Below are 22,193 nucleotides of genomic sequence, written 5' to 3'. Positions count from 1 at the left end.
AAAACAACAGAATACACATTCTTGTCAAGTGCTCATGGAACATTCTCCAGGACAGATCATATCTTGGGTCACAAATCAAGGCTTGGTAAATTTAAGGAAACTGAAATCGTATCAAGTATCTTTTCCGACCACAACGCTATGAGACTAAATATCAATTACAGGAAAAAAATCTGTAAAAAACACAAACACATGGAGGCTAAACAATACACTACTTATTAACCAAGAGATCACTGAAGAAATCAAAGAGGAAATCAAAAAATACCTAGAGACAAATGACAATGAAAACACTACAACGAAAAACCTATGGGATGCAGCAAAAGCAGTTCTAAGAGGGAAGTTTATAGCAATAAAATCCTACCTTAAGAAACAAGAAACATCTCAAATAAACAACCTAACTTTACACCTAAAGCAATTAGAGAAAGAAGAACAAAAAAACCCCAAAGTTAGCAGAAGGAAAGAAATAATAAAGATCAGATCAGAAATAAATGAAAAAGAAATGAAGGAAACGATAGCAAAGATCAATAAAACTAAAAGCTAGCTCCTGGGGAAGATAAACAAAATTGATAAACCATTAGCCAGACTCATCAAGAAAAAAAGGGAGAAGACTCAAATCAATAGAATTAGAAATGAAAAAGGAGACGTAACAACTGACACTGCAGAAATACAAAGGATCATGAGAGATAACTACAAGCAACTGTATGCCAATAAAATGGACAACCTGGAAGAAATGGACAAATTCTTAGAAATGCACAACCTTCCAAGACTGAACCAGGAAGAAATAGAAAATATGAACAAACCAATCACAAGCACTGAAATAGAGACTGTGATTAAAAATCTTCCAACAAACAAAAGCCCAGGACCCGACGGCTTCACAGGTGAATTCTGTGAAACATTTAGAGAAGAGCTAACACCTATCCTTCTCAAACGCTTCCAAAATATAGCAGAGGGAGGAACACTCCCAAACTCATTCTATGAGGCCACCATCACCCTAATACCAAAACCAGACAAAGATGTCACAAAGAAAGAAAACTACAGGCCAATATCACTGATGAACATAGATGCAAAAATCCTCAACTAAATACTAGCAAACAGAATCCAACAGCACATTAAAAGGATCATACACCATAATCAAGTGGGGTTTATCCCAGGAATGCAAGGATTCTTCAATATATGCAAATAAATCAATGTGATACACCATATTAACAAATTGAAGGAGAAAAACCATATGATCATCTCAATAGATGCAGAGAAAGCTTTTGACAAAATTCAACACTAATTTATGATAAAAGACCCTCCAGAAAGTAGGCATAGAGAGAAATTTTCTCAACATAATAAAGGCCATATATGACAAACCCACAGCCAACATCATCCTCAATGGTGAAAAACTCAAACCATTTCCTCTAAGATCAGGAACAAGACAAGGTTGCCCACTCTCACGACTATTATTCAACATAGTTTTGGAAGTTTTAGCCATAGCAATCAGAGAAGAAAAAGAAATAAAAGGAATCCAAATCAGAAAAGAAGAAGTAAAGCTGTCACTGTTTGCAGATGACATGATACTATACAAAGAGAATCCTAAAGATGCTACCAGAAAACTACTAGAGCTAATCAATGAATTTGGTAAAGTAGCAGGATACAAAATTAATGCACAGAAATCTCTTGCATTCCTATACACTAATGATGAAAAGTCTGAAAGTGAAATTAAGAAAACACTCCCATTTACCATTGCAACAAAAAGAATAAAATATCTAGGAATAAATCTACCTAAGGAGACAAAAGACCTGTATGCAGAAAACTATAAGACACTGATGAAAGAAATTAAATATGATACAAACAGCTGGAGAGATATACCATGTTCTTGGATTGGAAGAATCAACATTGTGAAAATGATTCTACTACCCAAAGCAATCTACAGATTCAACGCAATCCCTATCAAACTACCAATGGCATTTTCCACAGAACTAGAACCAAAAATTTCACAATTTGTATGGAAACACAAAAGACCCCGAATAGCCAAAGCAATCTTGAGAAAGAAAAACGGAGCTGGAGGAATCAGGCTCCCTGACTTCAGACTATACTACAAAGCTACAGTAATCAAGACAGTATGGTACTGGCACAAAAACAGAAATATAGATCAATGGAACAGGATAGAAAGCCCAGAGATAAACCCACGCACATATGGTCACCTTATTTTTGATTAAGGAGGCAAAAATATACAATGGAGGAAAGACAGCCTCTTCAATAAGTGGTGCTGGGAAAACTGGACAGCTACATGTAAAAGAATGAAATTAGAACACTCCTTAACACCATACACAAAAATAAACTCAAAATGGATTAAAGACCTAAATGTAAGGCCAGACACTATCAAACTCTTAGAGGGAAACATAGGCAGAACACTCTCTGAGATAAATCACAGCAAGATCCTTTTTGACCCACCTCCTAGAGAAATGGAAATAAAAACAAAAATAAACAAATGGGACCTAATTAAACTTAAAAGCTTTTGCACAGCAAAGGAAAGCATAAACAAGACTAAAAGACAATCCTCAGAATAGGAGAAAATTTTTGCAAATGAAGCAACTGACAAAGGATTAATCTCCAATATTTACAAGCAGCTCATGCAGCTCAATATCAAAAAAACAAACAACCCAATCCACAAATGGGCAGAAGACGTAAACAGACATTTCTCCAAAGAAGATATACAGATTGCCAACAAACACATGAAAGAATGCTCAACATCATTAATCATTAGAGAAATGCAAGTCAAAACTACAATGAGATATCATCTCACTCCGGTCAGAATGGCCATCATCAAAAAATCTACAAACAATAAATGCTGGAGAGGGTGTGGAGAAAAGCAAACCCTCTTGCACTGTTGGTGGGAATGTAAATGGATACAGCCACTATGGAGAACAGTATGGAGGTTCTTTAAAAAACTAAAGATAGAACTACCATATGACCCAGCAATCCCACTACTGGGCATATACCCTGAGAAAACCATAATTCAAAAAGAGTCATGTACCAAAATGTTCACTGCAGCTTTATTTACAATAGCCAGCACTTGGAAGCAACTGATGTGTCCATCAACAGATGTATGGATAAAGAAGATGTGGCACGTATATACAATGGAATATTACTCAGCCATAAAAAGAAACGAAATTGAGTTATTTGTAGTGAGGTGGATGGACCTAGAGTCTGTCATACAGAGTGAAGTAAGTCAGAAAGAGTAAAACAAATACCATAGCTAACACATATATATGGAATCGGAAAAAAAAAAAAAAAGGTCATGAAGAACCTAGGGGCAAGAGGGGAATAAAGATGCAGACCTACTAGAGAATGGACTTGAGGATATGGGGAGGGGGAAGGGGAAGCTGGGACGAAGTGAGAGAGTGGCATGGACATATATACACTACCAAACGTAAAATAGATAGCTAGTGGGAAGCAGCCGCATAGCCCAGGGAGATCAGCTCGGTGCTTTGTGACCACCTAGATGGGTGGGATAGGGAGGGTGGGAGGGAGGGAGATGCAAGAGGGAAGAGATATAGGGACATATGTATATGTATAACTGATTCACTTTGTTATAAAGCAGAAACTAACACACCATTGTAAAGCAATTATACTCCAATAAAGATGTTAAAAACAAAAAACAAAAAACAGGGACTTCCCTGGTTGCGCAGTGGTTAAGAATCTGCCTGCCAATGCAGGGTATGTGGGTTTGAGCCCTGGTCCAGGAAGATCCCACATGCTTAGTGGAGCAACAACGCCCGCGAGCCACAACCACTGAAGCCCATGCACCTAGAACCTGTGCTCCGCAGCAAGAGAAGCCACCACAATGAGAAGTCCACACACTGCAACGAAGAGGAGCCCCTGCTCACCACAACTAGAGAAAGCCTGCATGCAGCAACAAAGACGCAACGCAGCCAAAAATAAATAAATAAATATTTTTAAAAACATAAATAATAAAAATAAAATTTTTTAAAAAAGCAGTTAAAATAGAATACTGGACACAAATGAAGAGAAAATAAGTGAACTGGAAAATGGAGCTAAGAAAATACTGAAGAATGTAGTACATTGATTTATTCATTCAATGACCATTTGAGTGCTAAAATGTTCCAGGCACTGTCCTTTGCAATGGTGATATCTCACAGAGCTAAAGAGAAAAGTCCCTTCTCTGACCTTTTTGAGCTTACACTATAGAGGAGAAGCTATACAAAACAAATAAACAAAAATAAATGTATAAGGTCATGTCAGGTAATAGTAAGTCTTCGACAAAAAAATGAAAGAGAGAAGTTAGCTAGAGACTGAAAGTAGATGCCATTTTAGATAGGATTCAGAGAAATCATTTCTGAGGAGATGACTTTTGAGCAAATACCTAAAGAAAGTGATGATCCGTGAGAATGATCCATAAGAATATCTGGAGGAAGATCATTCTAGATGGAGGAAACACCAGTGAAAAAGCCCTAAAACAGGAACCTGACTGGTATGCCAAAGAATATCAAGAAGATGGCTCAGAGAGAGAGATGAAAACTATAAAATAGGGGTTAAGAGACATGGAGGACAGACAGGAGCTCTTAAAGAATAAAGAATAAGGATGGAGACAAGTCACCATCCCAAGAAACAATGGCTGAAAATTTTCTAGAAATTATGAAATGTATGAATCATTAGATTGAAGAAATATTATGAATCCCAAGTAAGAGGAAAAAAAATCCATACCTAGACAAGTTGTAGTGAAATCTTGGAAATATCAAAGACAAAAAAATTCTTGATAACAATTCTTCATGGCAAAACCACTCTTTTCTCACTCCTCGTGTTTCCTGGACTCTCTCCCCAACATTTATGCTTCACTCTGAGAGGAAGTAACTGATACAATTAAAGAAAAGCTTGCCTCCTGTCTCTCTTTATCCTTGACCATGTCTCTCTTTATGAGCATCTTCCTACATGCTCAAAGTGTATATGCTGCCTAGTGGTGAAAGGAACCTGCATCAACAGAGCAGGTGTGAGATGGCCCGCTGTGCAGGCCTGCGATTTACAACCACAGGTTGTTTAAAGGACATCAAGCTCTGACTGCAGCAATCAAAAGAACAAGCATTTAACTTCCCACCCTTCATTACTCAACATAAAGCACTAGTGAGGTTATTACTATACTAGTGTCCTGAAGAAAACTGTGTTCTTTCATTAGTCAAAAGTCGACTAATACAGTCTTAGGACAAGTGAAAAAAACAGTGGTTGAGCTACTAAAATAGCACAGCAACTTTAAAATGTCACTTAGATTTCTTCCCAAAGTATGTTTCTTATGTCCTTTAACTATGCTCCTACTTAAAAGTTTTGAACTGCTTAGGAAATGCCTTCCTTGTAGGTGAAATTCACATAAAATTAAATTAACAATTTTAAAGTGAACAATTCAGCGGCATTTAGTGCATTCACGATGTCATGCAACCTCTATCTTTCTAGTTCCAAAACATTTTCATTACCCCGAAAGAAAACTCCATATCCATTAAGCAGTTGTTTCCCCTCCCACCCCCGCTCCACAGGCCCTGGCAACAGCCAATCTGCATTCTGTCTCTATGGCTTTACTTACTTTGGACATTTCGTATGAATGGAATCACACAACATGTTGCCTTTTACATCTGCCTTCTTTCACTTAGCCTAATGTTTTCAAGATTCACACACAGTTTAGCATGTATCAGTACTACTTTCCTTTTTAAAGCTGAATAGTATGCCACTGTATGTATATCCCACACTTTGTTTATCCATTCATCCATTCATGGGCATTCAGGCTGCTACTACCATTTGACTTTTATGAATAGTGATGTTATGAACATGCAGCTACATCTCTTTGCTTGAGTACCTGTTTTCAGTTCTTTTGAGTATATACCCAGGAGTGAAATTGCCAGGTCAAACGATAATTTAATGCTGAATTTTTGGAGGAAGACATTTCTTTTAAACTTTACAATGTTACATTGTATTTTTATCGTAATTCTAATTCAGCCATTCAGTTAGCCCATTCAACTTTTTCCCTCTAAAATATTTAGATTTTTTCAAGTATATGTCATTTATTTTGCATGTGTTATTACCTATAAGTATAAATGATACATTAAAGAATTTTGACGTATTTAGATACTCTTAAGCAATTGAAATATATTATCTTCAAATTTCAAAGATATTCCATGATACTATTTTATTGGAAAATTTAACATATTTTTAATAGCTAATGGGCTATTTTATATATTAAAAACTTCTCCCAAGTCTAGCATAATTTAGTCCAAATTCTGAAAAGAGAATTTGTCACATTCATACCTATAAGCCTATAAAACTGTCTAATGATGATTCTGGTGGTTCTTTTATTGTTTGCATTTAAAGTCTATTATTTCATCTCTATCCAACGTAACTGATTGCTAGTTTGCTCAAACTACCATGACTTATAATAAACTAAATATATTCCTGGCAAATTTATTCAACAAAAATATCTCTATCATTCATATTAAATAACATCCATATTGTAATTGTAGTTCCAAAGTTAAAAGAAGTATTATATTTTCTAAAGAGATTTTAATGGCCAATTTTCTTTATTCTCTTTATTTCTTTATTCTTTACCTTATTTCCATAAATAAATGTCTAATTTGAAATTACCCTAATTTTAATCTCTGATCATCAGTTCTCTTACAAAATAAAAGATACTACATTCTTGGGCAATCACGATAGTTTATTGTGGTCAGATATTTGTTACCAGCTCTGCCTTTAGCTGGAATAATTCCTCACTTATGGACCATATCATGATTTTCATGTTGCCTAATCTGCCTATAAGAACATAAAAGATATATATCCACCATCTGAGGCATATAGTTTTAAGAAAAGAACATTAAAAAGCTCTGCTTATCTGCCATTCCATTTTCCTAGGGACCACTCAAGAGTCATTACACCATGAGGAAAGCAGCGTTGTATACTAGGTAACACTTAGACCTAAAGTGAGCAAATTATCCCAATGTGATATCATGATTGCTATAACAGACATGTGGCAGGTGCAGGACTTTACAAAGGAGGAGGAAAGCTGTTGAGCCTGCAATTCTCATGCTTTCCCAGAGAAGTAACCCTTCTCATGCTTTGCCCAGAGTTTTACAGGATGCATAAGGCTCAGAGGCCAGAAACATCATGATGGCTTCAGAAAAACATGAAACTCACAGACATAGAAAACAAACTACACTTACCAAAGGGAAGGGGGTGATAAATTAGGAGGCTGGGGTTAACGTACACACACTAATATATATAAAATAGACAATCAACAAGGACATAGCACAGGGAACTATACGCAATGTTTTGTAGTAACCTATAATGGAAAAGAATTTGAAGCTGTACACCTGAAACCTATAAGGGAAAAGAATCTGAAAACTGTGCTGTACACCTGAAATTAACAAGACATTGTAAATCAGCTATATTTCAATTTAAAAAAATACTAGGCATGCAAAGCGAACATTGTCACTAGTAATAACAAAAAAAAGAAAAACATGAGTCTCCTAGTACTCCTATTTCCGAAAGTGTGAAGGACATTAACTGGAAGAAGTGAAAGAGGCCAGACCATACACGGCCTCACAGGCCATGCTAAGAAACTTGAATTTAATTATGTAGGTAATAGGAGCTCCTAAAAGGTTTTCATAAAGGAGGCTGGTCAGGAGCTCTTTGCTTAATCCAGGCAAGAAATGAAAGAATTTGATCAAATAGCACTGACAAAGGAAAAAATGGAATTTATGCATAAGTAGGGTATAAAATGGACAAATCTTGGTGTCTGGTTAGAAGATTGAGCTAAGATGTGACAGGGGTTAGGGAGAGAGAAGTGGAGCGTGATTCCCAGGAGGAACCTGTGTAGAGTTGAAGCCAGTCCATCCTCTGCCATGAAAGTGGACCTCAGTGTCCACACTTCTCGAAGGAGGGGTGAGACAAGGGACGGTCCCTTCCAGGAAAAACATGCTGCAGCTGACATTGTGGACCTAGCCTTTCTGGGGACAGAGAAAGACAGCTCCAGTATGCAGGAGGCTGGAGGGACAAAGATCATTCACAAAAAACAAACAAACACACACACACACACACACACACACACAACAGGCTTGCTACTAAAAGCATTTAATGCTAATAGCCATGAATTCTCAAATGTCCTTAAATTCAGCCTCATCATTCATCCATCTCATGTATGAAAGGAAGCAAACGTAAGTTCTTTAAGAAAGACATCAATTCCTGGGACTTCCATGGTGGCACAGCGGTAAAGAATCCGCCTGCCAATGCAGGGGACATGGGTTCGAGCCCTGGTCCAGGAAGATCCCACATGCCTCAGAGGAACTAAGCCCGCGAACCAAAACTACTGAGCCCCGTGTGCCACAATTATTGAAGCCTGAGTGCCTAGAGCCTGTGCTCCACAACAAAGACAAGCCACTGCTATGAGAAGCCCGTGCACCGCAACAAAGAGTAGCCCCCGCTCACCGCAACTAGAGAAAGCCCGCGCGCAACAAGACCCAACGCAGCCAAAAATAAATAAATAAATAAATAAATGTATAAATAAATAATTTTTTTTTTTTTAAAAAAGAAAGACATCAATTCCTATGGAACTCAGTATCTACTATTCTGTGCCTGCTTCACTCTTAATGAAAGTCAAATGTGAGTGCTTGATTCTGATAGTCCAGGCATTTGAAATACTGTTCTGCATTGGAAATGAATTATGCCAGCATCTGAAGGACCACATGATGAATAGCATATAAAAGTGCTTGCCACACAGAGTGAAACTTAGTTTTTCTCTTCTTCTGCAAAAGACAAACAAACAAGCAAACAAATCCCCAAGGTTCTTATAAAATGTTACAGGAAGTTTATAGGCTAAGTAGATTTTTGCAAAGCTAATGATTTTTCAAAGTCCTCAACAAGATTAATTTACTTGATCAAAAGAGCAATATTCTCTTCCCTCAGATACTCTCTTTTCCTTCTCCAAAGTCAGAGTTTAAAAATATAATCGCTAGTGTTATCAGACAATAAGCCTCATTCTTCCCATCTCTGAACTACTCCAAAATTATAAGTTACACTCCCTTTTAGGTCACCAGGGTCTCAAAATCTATGGTGTTTTTAATATACAGTTTAATATAATAGTTCCCTCATTGAGCAAATAAATACTAAAGCTTCTACCAAAGGTGATTAACATAAAAACTATAAATAGGAAGCATCGTAATATAATTGTAATAAGATCAGAAATTGCCTCAAACTCCAATAACAATTAACTTAGAATCTTTTTCATACAGGAAATATTATTACAAGTTTTAGTCTGTGGGTCATAGTGCTTCTAAAACAAAAACCTCAAAAACTGTTAGCAAGTGGTTCTCAAAATTTTCTGCCTCAACTCCATTCACATGTGCAACCAATTCATTTCTCCCATCATAGGCATTCATTCAAAAAAATACATTGAATTCCTTCTATAAGCAAAGTGCAGCCAGAAGTAAATACCACTGACATGGTCCCTATCCTCATAGAGATTAAAGCCTCCTATAGTAATCAAGTAATATAAATGTAAATAGGAATGGAAAGGAATAAAAAATGACATTAAGATACATGCACCCTAATGTTCACTGCAGCATTATTTGCAATAGCCAAGACATGGAAGCAACCTAAGTGTCCATTGACAGATGACTGGGTAAAGAAGATGTGGTACATATATACAATGGAATATTACTCAGCCATAAAAAAGAATGAAATATTGCCATTTGCAGCAACATGGATGGACCTAGAGATTATCATCCTAAGTGAAGTAAGTCAGACAGAGAAAGACAAATATATGATATCACTCATATGTGGAATCTAAGAAAATACAAATTAGCTTATTTATAAGACATAAATAGACTCACAGACATAGAAAACAAACTTATGGTTACCAAAGGGGAAAGAGAGGGAGAGAGGGATAAATTGGGAATTTGGGATTAAAATACACACACTACTATATATAAAACAGATAAACAACAAGGATTTACTGTACAGCACAGGGAAATATACTCAGTATTTTATAATAACCCATAGGGAAAAGAATCTGAAAAGGAATGTGTGTGTGTGTGTGTGTGTGTGTATAACCGAATCACTGTGCTGTACACCTGAAACTAACACAATATTGTAAATCAATTACACTTCGATTTAAAATTTTTTTTAATAATTTTTTTCAAAGGCATATACAATTTGGTACCTAGGTTTATAAATTATGATATAGGAAAATCCCTAGTTAAAAAATGCCTCAAGGAGATGAAAGTTGGTTTCTCTCTCCCATAATAGTGCCACAAAGTCATCCAGATTCCTTCCATCTTGTTGGCCCATCATTCCTTAGGGAGTTCCTTTTGGCAGCCTAGTCACCATGTATCATGTCTACATTCTAACTTTAAAAAGTAGAAAAAAAAAAATAAAGAAATGGAAAGCAAGCAATTTCCTTTTAAGGGACAGGACCCAGAAGCTGCCTACATCATTGCTCCTCTCATCTTACAGTCCAGAATTTAGGTGCCCAGCCACATCTGTCTGCAAGAGAGTCTGTGAAACATAGTCTCTAGCTGGGCAGTCATGTGCCAAACTCAGGGTTCTTTTATTAAAGAAAAAAGAAGGGGAGGCCAGAGACAGGAGACCCTTCCCAGTCCCTGTCTTATCTAGTCCTTATCTAGCATTAAACAAATGTCAAATGAATAAGGTAATTAGCACTTGTTGTAGAAAATCAGAACACAAGCATATATGGCCTCTCTCATATGAATTAATAAAATGACTGAGTATTAATTAAAAGGGTTTTTGTTCTTAATTTGTTATTATTTCAAGAAAGTTGGAGATTGGGTCTCATGACACTGTTTATCAACATCTGGGAAATATCCAAACTTGGTTGCTATGGTACCATCTTTATTTGACACATAGTTAAAATCCAATTGAAGTAATCTTTACTAATAGAAGAGAAACTGCTTAAATAAATTTAAACTACCATAAATTCATTCCAAGTAATGATTGTAAGTGGTTCTAAACAAACCAGTCACTTAAGAAGTAAGACAATAGTTAAGAAATAAAAATTAATGAAAGAATAAATATAAATCAGTGCCTTGCTTGAAATATAATTATTTTCCTATTTCTTCTCATTCACATAGACTTAGTAATCTTTTCTGACAAGCCCCACAAGAAGATATATATGTAAGAAGTATGGATCCAGGGCTTCCCTGGTGGCACAGTGGTTGAGAATCCGCCTGCCAATGCAGGGGACACAGGTTCGAGCCCTGGTCTGGGAAGATCCCACATGCCACGGAGCAAATGGGCCCGTGAGCCACAGCTACTGAGCCTGCGCATCTGGAGCCTGTGCTCCGCAACAAGAGAGGCCACGATAGTGGGAGGCCCGCGCACCGCGATGAAGAGTGGCCCCCGCTTGCTGCAACTAGAGAAAGCCCTCGCACAGAAACGAAGACCCAACACACCCAAAAATTAATTAATTAATATTTTTAAAAAAATAAGGCTTTAAAAAAAAAAAAAAAGAAGTATGGATCCATTGGCATTCGCATTTCAAATTACAACTAAGAAAGATGTGAAAACATGATAGAATTAGAAGATCAGATGTCTAGATTCCCCATGATCAGGAACAGAGGAATATCTTTCCCAGCCTTCTGCTGAGCCCCTACCCTGTGTTAGATGCCTACCCTGTGTTAGATGGCATGCTAGGTGGTGTCATAAGAGTTAGGGGACATAGTTTATGCTGGCAAAATAATCACAATCAATGGTCAAGAAAGATAAGTACATGGGCTCTTTCATCTCCCATGTAATGGGAGATGTAATGTAGACTAAGCATATTTTAAGCCTTCTACCACTGTTTCCTCATTGTGTTTACTTGTCCCCGTCCTCCCCCCACCCCTTGTGTAAGTGCTTACCATAGTTGTTGTACAAGCTATTTGTTACATTGCATTTAACTTTGTCTTATTTAATTCTTATTGTCAAGGACCTTGAAAATTTTGTCTAAGGAAATTAGCAATGAAGTCACATAATGTTATCTACCCTACTTAGATTTGGGTAGGAAGCATTTATGAAATACTGTATGGCAGGGAAGATGGAATGGTTAGGCCCTAGTAATTACAGCCAAGCTGTTCTCTAATCACAAGGTACCTCTGGCTGTTTGGCATGAATCTAATTTCACAAAACATGTCATTCATTATTGCTGGTATAAAAGACTTTTTTAAAAGAATATCTTCTAAAGAACACTGCAGTTATGTAGGAACAGAAGACCAAATTTTATTTCCAATGGTTCAGTTTTTAAATTCAGTATTAGAAATAGATATGAACACCTCTTCTGAGCTCCATATACGTGAGTAAAACAACGCTGTTCACCCACATCAATCTGGACTGATGGTTTCCTACTTTCCTTTAAAGCATAAACAGCCAGCTCCTGCAACCTTCGCAATTGAGGGGCAATCTCCTCTTGGGAAGGGAGCCCCAGCTCTTACCTCAAGAGTCTCCTTTGAACATTCTTGCTACCACCTTGCTGGCATCAAGCATTGACCACCCTTAATAAACAACAGCATAGAAGGAAAAAAAAAAAACCCAACCTGAAGCATTTAGCAAGGCTTCAGTAAAGACTCTGGGATAAGAAGGCATTAAAAACAGAATATCACATGAAACTGAATACATACAGCTCCTCAGGACTCTGAGGCTTGGTACCTCCTGTACTTCTATAGAGAAGACGGGGCCACCGTTCCCTCATTTAACTCCCTCAGCATCTTCCCACACCTGTTTCTCTCCCCCCCACACACACAGTTTTGTTTTTGTTTTTTGTTTTTTGGCTCCATCACGCGGCATGCGGGATCTTTAGTTTCCTGACCAGGGATCAAACCCTGTGCCCCCTGAAGTGGAAGCCCAGAGTCTTAACCACTGGACCACCAGGGAAGTCCCTCCTCCACACTTTTAAGATATACAGTTGTTTCACCATGATTCACAAGAGCTTCCTCACTATTGTGTCCAAGATGGATACAAGGAATGATTTTTAAATTAAAATACCATTGGAAGAGATATTTTAACATACAATATGTCAATATTTGTCACTGTTACTGAGATTTGACCCTGAAAAAGATGTTATTAAACAGGCACAAAATGTAAGTTGTAATCTCAGAAGAAAGATCATAATTAGGTGTTCGGTGTCCATCACAGAATTAGAATGAAGTCAATCACATACATAACCATAATTAAGGGATGTTACTGATGCCAGGTGGTACCTGCCCCATTTTCTTTCTACATCACATGATTGAGCCTCTCAGGCCAGCTTTTTCTCCCCTATTGTTTCCTAATGGAATTTCAGCATTTTGCCTTGAAACTGTAGGCCATTTCAATTTTTAATAAAAAAAAATTTCAAATGATAATAAGAACACATTATTCACTCTTCCTCTGCAGTTACAGAGAAGCAGATTTAGTTTTGTGACCTAAAACTGAACTTACAAATGTAATTTCTAACATATAAATCTTGTAAAACATCTGAACTTCGAAGATAATTGCTATGCCCTATAAAAGTAACCTCTAACATCTAAAAAATCTATAATTGTGATTGATTGTTTAAAAAACCTGTTTTCCAGGTGTTAATATTTAAACAAACTCTTCCTTATTTGCCCAGGCATTTCCTAGTTTTAGCACTGAAAAGTCCCACTTCCCAGGAAAACGCTCAGTCTCAGGTAAACCCAGATGGTTGGTCACACTAATTGACATCCTTGTGTTCTGTAAAGTATAAATGCATGGAAATTTTCTTTGTAAAGTCAGAAGAGAATGATTGGCATATAGCTCTTCTCCCCAAAGCAAGAAGATTTTAAAACCTATGACTGCAATACTCCTTGCTTAAACAAAGGGATTAAGAATCTGTCTCACTTTAATTAACAATGCAAGCAACTGTAAACTATGAACTTCCATGATAATTGCAAATAAGTCAACATGCCCTGAATCCTAGAAGATGGGCATACATTTTTGTGCTCACCAAGTACTCACAACAAAAGGAAACATACTTAATAAGTCTACCACGTAATAAAATAGATTTATGATTCATTTCAAACTGCTAATTAATAATAATTTTGGTGTTCTCTTAGAATGCAGAGGGGCTTTGAGTCGAAAGGTTTAATGACTCAAACACTGCCCTAATTAGAATGAACCCTGTGGTCCTGGATTAGAATCAGAGATGTAAGTATCAATTCATGTTTAGCTTAATATAAATACAAATGGACAGATACAATAACAACTATAGACATGTGTATACGTGGGTTAGTACACATACATATATTACCTGACTTTGTCAGCAGAGATGGCCTAGAAGTAATGACATCCCAGGAGCCGTTAGCACAGCCAGTTCCTGATCTTGGACCCAGGAGCCAACATTAAAGAGCTTCCAATTGCCAGAGCTGGAACAACCTGAGCAACGAAATAAATAAAATAGTATGAGATTGCAACTTAGAATATAATATAAAAATGAGATTCCATTAAAATTTTAGTAAAGGAATAAAATAAATGGCTAAATACAAAAGTGGACTGAAGTAAAAATATATTTCAAAAAAAATTTTGGAAAAAGTAAAGCAGTTGGCCAATCCAAAAATGGGCAGAAGACCTAAATAGACATTTCTCCAAAGAAGATATACAGATTGCCAACAAACACATGAAAGGATGCTCAACATCACTAATCATTAGGGAAATGCAAATCAAAACTACAATGAGGTATCACCTCACACCAGTCAGAATGGCCATCATCAAAAAATCTACAAACAATAAATGCTGGAGAGGGTGTGGAGAAAAGGGAACCCTCTTGCACTGTTGGTGGGAATGTAAATTGATACAGCCACTATGGAAAACAGTATGGAGGTTCCTTAAAAAACTAAAAACATAACTACCATATGATCCAGCAATCCCACTCCTGGGCATATATTTGGATAAAATCATAATTCAAAAAGATACATGCACCCCTATGTTCATTGCAGCACTATTTACAATAGCCAAGACATGGAAGCAACCTAAATGTCCATCGACAGAGGAATGGATAAAGAAGAGGTGATACATATATACAATGGAATATTACTCAGCCATAAAAAGGAATGAAATAATGCCATTTGCAGCAACCTGGATGGACCTAGAGATTATCATACTAAGTGAAGTAAGTCAGACAGAGAAAGACAAATATCATATGATATCACTTATATGTGGAATCTTTAAAAAAATGATACAAATGAACTTATTTACAAAATAGAAACAGACTCACAGACTTCAAAAACAAATTTATGCTCACCAAAGGGGAAATGTGGTTGGGGGGGAGGGATAAATTAGGAGTTTGGGATTGACATATACACACTACTATATATAATATAGATCATCATATACAGTTCCTACTGTATAGCACAAGGAACTTGACTCAATATTCTCTAATAACCTATATGGGAAAAGAATCTGAAAAAGAATGGATATATGTATATGTATAACTGAATCACTTTGCTATACACCTGAAACTAACATAACGTGGTAAATCAACTATACTCCAATATAAAATAAAAAATTAAATTTAAAACAAAATATGTGCCATATTTGTACAATGGAAAACAATTCAGCAACTGATAGGAACTACTGGTACATACTACATACTGATGAACCCAAAGATATTGTGCCAAGTAAAAGAAGCCAGACACAGAATGTTGCATATTTATATGTACTGATCTTCAAATTTACAGAAACAGAAAGCAGCTCAGTGGCTGCCTAGGACAGGGGTGGGAGGAGGGAAATTGACTGTAAACGGGCATGAAGGAACGTTTTAGGGCACTGGAGATGTTCTACAACTGGACTGTGGTGATGGCTGCACAACTTCATAAAGCTAATAAAACCACTGAATTGTATACTCACAATGGGTGAACGCTATGTTGTATAAATCATACCTCAGTCAAGCTATTAAACTAAATAAATAAATACAAAGTGAAGGTGTTATTGTCACCTAATATGTTATATTGTAAACCCTGTTTCTCTTTAAAGAAATGATTTGACATTGCTCAGTTCTGAAGACAAAGTGCTTTGAAAGTTGTCAATCTGTACACAAAGTAGTAACATTACTGATAAAAATAAATAGTAATAAACACATTTTAAGGTACTCTCTTATCCCCCAAACCCCCATCCTCACAGTCAAATACTCCCACAGGAATCCCTTGCTTCATGAGCCTGAGTTCCACAGCCCACTCATTCCCATAACCAAGCTTTCTTTGGCGCTCCATCAGCCCATCTCTGGAACACACTCCAATGGAATGAAAAAGAATAAGCCTTAGAGCAGTCATGGGTTCAAACCTTAGCTCAGCACATACCACCTATATGACCACCAGCAATGTATTTACCCTTGAGTATCTCCTTTTCCCAAGGGCAGGAAGAGAGGCACTGAGGCAGAAAGATCAGCCCTACACTGAGAAAGCCTAGTTGTCCTCTGCACATCTTTCCAAATCCAGCTGAGCCCCAATTTCTCCACCTAGCCTTCTCTGCTCCTTCAGCTTTTCCATGAAGTCATCCATGGAAGTACCTTCACCGGCCTTGACTTTGAGTTCCTTGAGGGCAGGGACCAGGTCCTACATATATTATTTCAAACTTCCAGGTTGGAGGTGTGCAAGAAATATTTATTGAAAATAACCTATTTCTACTCACCACTGAGTGAGCTGCTTCTCATGATCACTTGCAATGAAGAAGGGTTGACCATGAGCCCCTGTCAATACCTCTAGAGCCTGAGGGTTTGTTCCTTGCTATGTTTGTTCTAACCAACCTAGTCTGCCTTACTTACTTCTTCATGGGAACAGGTGTTAACGTGTGCTAACATGGAGAAAGAGCCAGCCTGTTGCCAGAGAAAGGAGCTTTTTCCTACTGCAAGGACAACTGTTCCTGTAAAGCTTGGACTCTGATGACGTAGTCTAATCAATTAAGTTAATCAACCTAGATTTATTATTTTGCTCCCCATATCCTGAGTTTGGTGAACACCATTGGCCAATAAAGTCAGTAAATAAATATTTTTAAAGAGAAAATGCTTTCATTCAAAAGCATTGCTGGACACTTGTCATTTGAATACTTGGTGGACAATATTTGTCACTCCTAGGCTCATCTCTACACAGGCCTTCCCTGGAATCCCTCCCAGTGGAGGAAGTATACTTTTTATTCAGTTGACATCAGACTCAGCCATGTGACTTGCTTTAACAAATGGAATGGGAGCAGAAATGATCAATCTTATAATTAAGCAAAAACTTTAAGAAGCACTGTGATGTTCTGCCATTACTCTTCCCTCCACCTAAGAATGGTCTGGCTCCATCAGCCTGTGTCCCAGGACAAACATGTGGAGTGAACCTGCTAATCCACAGCTAATATGTACTGTGGGCAAGATACGAATATTTGTTGTAATAAACCACTGAGATTTGCGGGTTATGCTTTGTGACCATAGCGGAACTTACTGAGAGTTGACTAATACAGGAAGTTAACTGTAGACATCTCATACTCCTCCTCTGGCTTTTGTCACAACATAAATCTAGAAAGCAACCGGAAGCTCATTCTTTGAAATCAACAGTAAAAGAGATGAGAACTATGTCATACGGTTATTGGGATTGTTTGGTGGGCTAGCATATGGAAAGCGTCTAGGATTCTGTGAGCTTAATTACTGTGAGCTCCTCCCCACCACAACTCCTTCCCTTCTCATTTTATTCCTACTTCCACGGTGGAGGTAGGAAATTACAGATAAATGTCTACTAGGGTCTTGACTTTTCTCCGAACAAGTCATACACAGTCCCTACCTTAAGAAGTTTCTAGGCTAGCTTCTGGTAGGAAAATGTGCATGCTTGCTTCCTCAGATGTTGAAGTAAGCTTCCAGCATCCACGTGGAAAGCTAACAAATGTGATTGGGATATGCCTCGGAAGCAACGCATTGTTCATCATTTTTTCCACTTCCCACCACTACCAACCACCACCCCCATGTCCAGCTAATACTCCCTGGTACTCAGGCTGGATTAGATTCCCCCCACTTTGCGTTCCCACCCCTCCCTGTACTTCCCCTTTTGCCCAACTATTACTTTGGATTGGACTTACAGTTTGTGAATCAGTCTTTCCACCAGATGCTAAGTTCTGTGAGAGAAGAAACTATATTTTCTTTATTGTATTGCCAGAAGCTGGCTCATGTCTGGAACATGATACTCATTTATCAACATTTTATGAATGAATAAATTTGATCAGTTAATTCCTTCATAATGACTTTTGAGTTCACACCGAAAGTTGATGAATTTGCTATGCCATGTGCTCAGGGCTCCAACTCAATCCTTATAGATATTTTTTAAACTGACAAAGAGCTCTCCACGTGAAATCAGTATGTGGTTTACATATACCTACAATCTTAAAGCACTCATAGAACCTTGTGGAAATTCAAATGGGCAATCCACCAGCTGAATTATCAGCTCCTAACTAAGCAGATGTTGGCTTTCATTAAAACTGGTAAAATATATCCCAGAAGTTAATTCATAGCTTGAGAATAACCATGAACTTCACGAAGCTGAAATCTGCTAAAGCAGGGGTGTTCTGAGGTACGTTCAGCAGAGTTTCCAAGTGTATGATATATGTTTCCATAGTTGCCTACACTGTAATAACCAAAAAATAGATAAGCTAATTTCCTAAAAAAGAATAGAATAGAATGGAAAGAATAGAATCTCCTTCATCTCTTGGAAGGACTCCAGAGTTGCCAGAGTATGACCATGTCCTTGCTCCTGGGATATCTACAAAACTTTGATTCTATGAGTTTCTTTTTAATGATGAGGAATGATTCTTGTTCTGTTTATTTTTACATAACACCTCTATCATCAAACATATTTCAAAATGATGATTTGGACTGGTGCAGCCACTGTGGAAAACAGCATGGAGTCTTCTCAAAAAAACTTAAAACAGGACTACCATGTGACCCAGCAATGCCACTCCTGGGTATATCTGAGAAAAACAAAAACACTAATTCAAAAAGATACATGCACCCCAATGTTCAGAGCAGCATTATTTAAAATTGCCAAGATATGGAAGCAACCTAAGTGTCAACAGATGAATAGATAAAGAAGATGTGGTGCATATATATACAATGGAATACCACTCAGCCATAAGAAAGAATGAAATTTTGTTATTTGCAGCAACACAGATGGATTTGGAGGACATTATGTTAAGTGAAATAAGTCAGAGAAAGGAAAATACTGTATGATATCACTTATATGTGGAATCTAAAAAATACAACAAACTAGTGAATAATACAAAAAAGAAGCAGAATCACAGATAAAGAGAACAAACTAGTGGTTACCAGTGGGGAGAGGGGAGGGGGGAGGGGCAATATAAGGGTAGATGGAAAAGGGGGGTTATTATGGGATTATATGAAATCATATGTGTGAAACTTCTGAAAATTGTAAAGCACTATAGAATTTAAAGAATCTTTCTAAATACTATATGATATCACTTACACGTGGAATCTTAAAAATACAAAAAACTAGTGAATATAACAAAAGAAAAAGCAGACTCACAAATATAGAGAACAAACTAGCGGTTATCAGTGATGGCAGGGGGCAATATTGGGGTAGGGAAATAGGAAGTACAAACTATTGGGTGTAAGATAGGCTCAAGAATGTATTGTACAACACAGGGAATATAGCCAATAATTTTATAATAACTGTAAATGGAAAGTAAACCTTTAAAATTGTATAAAAATAAAAAATTTTAATACAAATAAATAAATAAAATGAAATCAGATTTTTTAAAAAGAGTAGTTCATTCATTAAAAACTTTTAAATAAAGGAAAAAATTTAAAAACTTAAAAAAATTCCAATGACTTGGAAACACCATCTTTCTTTGGTAGAAAAAAAAATCCTTCCATCCCATCCTCCTGTTAGGCTTTAGTCAGCTTAAGCCTTTTCTCTTAGTTTCACAGGATTAGCAGAAGCAAAGCACAATTCAGGACTTTGGTTTTCCAACTTTCTCTGGTTCAGTGAAATTCTCCTTCATACCCATCACCCAGTCCCTGCTGATCCTGAGAGGCCCTCCAGAAGGCAGGAAGAAGGGTACACATGCCTGCTTTCTGAATTGAAGAAGGATTTTGTTTGCTTTAGAATTGCCAAGCTACTAGAAAAAACTCACGTCAATTTAGCCATGAGGCTACACACAGCAAAGGCAAGCGTGAGGCAGGTATTTGGGGAACCACATGGTTTGTCTGCAGACGTTCCAATGACCTTTCAACTCAAAGATTATATCAAGCTGTCTACAAATCACATTGTCTATGTAAAATTTTCTCTTTCATTTTATGGCTCCCATGTCTCCTCTCCCATCTGCCAGGGTTGTGGTTCAGATAATCTGATTTTTTTTCCTGAAATATCATGGAATAAATCTACATAAAGCCTCAAGGTTTCAGAGCTATCCAGGTTCCAGACAGGAGGTAATCCACTAGCCCTCGGGAAGCCTCTTTCAGCTGGGCCAGGATTCTATAAATACCCTCCCAAGTTAAATTCTCTGGCCTCCCGGCAGGTGGATACTCAGAACACGCGGAAGAGCACGAAAGCTCCTGCCAACTTTTCCCCACCCCAATTTGTTCCCCGCTTCTTCCCCACCCTCTTCTTCCCCACCCTCTTCTTCCCATCCCTCTCCGTAAAACATCCTGTGGATGTTGACTGGAATTTTCCCCTTGAGGAAAGCTGAGGAATAATTCACCTCCAGAGGGTTTGCCTGGAGGAACCGCAGGAGACAAAGTCCACATCTGCCCCACTCTCCCCCGTAACCAGGTTGGCCACAGGAGAGGGGAATGGGGTCTGCTTCTCCCGGCAGCCACTGGCCCGCCGCCAGCGAAGGGCTCCTCGTCCACTCCTCCCCGCTCCCCTCAGGCCAAGTTTATAGTGCGGGCAGCGCTGCCCTCTAGCGTTGGCAACTGGGAGCCCTGGGGCGCCGTCAGCTCCAGAATTTCTCTTTTACAGCCTAAGCAAGACCTGAAGCACCTCGGAGCTCCGGCCCCCTGTTCTCGTCCACCACCCCACCCCCCGCACTGCACCCCGGCCCACCTCTTCATCCCACCCACCCCCTTCTCCTTTCAAGGGTGTCCTGGAGGGCTGCAACCTACCGGTCGATTTAACAGACGGCCCCCCGCTCCTGCTCCTCCTCCTGTCCTTCTCCTCCTCCCCGCTCTCGCTCTCGCCTCCTCTTCCAGTCGGGGCGCCCAGACTTGGCGGAACGCAGCGCCTACCGCCCTGCGCGCCGCGCTCCCGACCCCTTCTCGCCGCAGCCCGGGGTCACCGCGGGGGCAAAGGGCGCCCGAGGGGCCAGCGCCCGGGCTCGACGCGCCCCGAAGCCGGGTGCCGTGAGAAGCGGCGCTTTGGTAAAGCTCGAGAGGTAAAGGAGCGGTTCGGAGTGAGATTTCAGGAATCACCGGACGCCCGGGTTTACCCAGTGCGCGGCGGCTGCGCGCACCGTCCACAAGGTGAGGAGTGCACGCCTTCCGGTACGGCCTCGGCCTCCCCTTGACCCCGTCCCGAGGCAGAGGCTCGCGCTCGGGCTCGGGCTGGTGGATTTCTGCCCGGTCTGAGGCTCAAAGGCGGCGGGGGTTAGGGCCCGGGGAGGGCGACTACGGGGGTCGCCCAGGCACCGTGCCTGCCTCTGGACTTCTTAGCACGGGACACGGTTCTCGATCAAATAGTCCTCCAAATGTGTGAAGCTGAGTGTCGACACTGTGTAGAACTGTGCTTTGAGAATTTTATACGGCTTCCTTGCAAAAGGATTTGAGGCGGCTTAAAAATTAAGTAAAGGTGGAAAAGGGGTGCTTGGAGGAAGGAACTTGGGTGGCAGTCCGGCGGAGAGGGGTATGCTGCGGGGACCGCGGGAGGACGAGGGGGAATGCAGAGCCAATGCTGATGGAAAAACCTTTGATTAGAAAGGAATGCACGGTTGCTCCTGTGGTCAGAAAACAGTGATGTGCACCTGAGAAAGAAAATGCCCAGGTGGGGAGGTGATGGGGCTGACTCATTTTCTTAAATTACCAAATAAAGCATGGAAATGCGAGTGAAGACGGGAAGTTTAGTCTTAAGCTATTTCCACCCAGTACTGAAAGGTGAGAGACTGGCCCCCTACGTAGTGAAAATGAAAGGGAATTGAAGCTAAAAGGAAGTGGTTCCTGCTCCTATCTCAGGCTCATACAAGGTTGTGCGTTA

At 39.0% G+C, this 22,193-nt stretch overlaps 1 protein-coding gene and 1 long non-coding RNA gene across 6 annotated transcripts in view; one reads left to right on the top strand and one right to left on the bottom strand.

Annotated features, from left to right (window-relative positions):
• LOC309666546 overlaps window positions 1-21,188 on the bottom strand; it is a 198,851-nt gene extending 177,663 nt beyond the window's left edge. For 4 of the 5 annotated variants that reach the window (XR_014267164.1, XR_014267165.1, XR_014267166.1 and 1 more), the window contains exon 1: window positions 14,279-20,746. This is a non-coding gene — a long non-coding RNA (uncharacterized lncRNA). Of the gene's footprint in view, window positions 1-14,278; window positions 20,747-21,109 lie in introns of those variants that run through there. The other variant, XR_014267163.1, reaches the window with a different exon arrangement.
• HTR1E (5-hydroxytryptamine receptor 1E) overlaps window positions 20,994-22,193 on the top strand; it is an 84,619-nt gene continuing 83,419 nt past the window's right edge. The window contains exon 1 of the mRNA XM_082473983.1: window positions 20,994-21,466. The gene's annotated coding sequence lies outside the window, so the exon portion shown is untranslated. The remainder of the gene's footprint in view (window positions 21,467-22,193) is intronic.

The sequence above is a fragment of the Balaenoptera physalus genome, assembly GCF_965194825.1.
Source record: "Balaenoptera physalus genome assembly, chromosome: 9".
NCBI classification, from domain to species: domain Eukaryota; kingdom Metazoa; phylum Chordata; class Mammalia; order Artiodactyla; family Balaenopteridae; genus Balaenoptera; species Balaenoptera physalus.
Note: the sequence above shows the minus strand (reverse complement) of the source record. Positions and strands in the feature narration are given on the sequence as shown.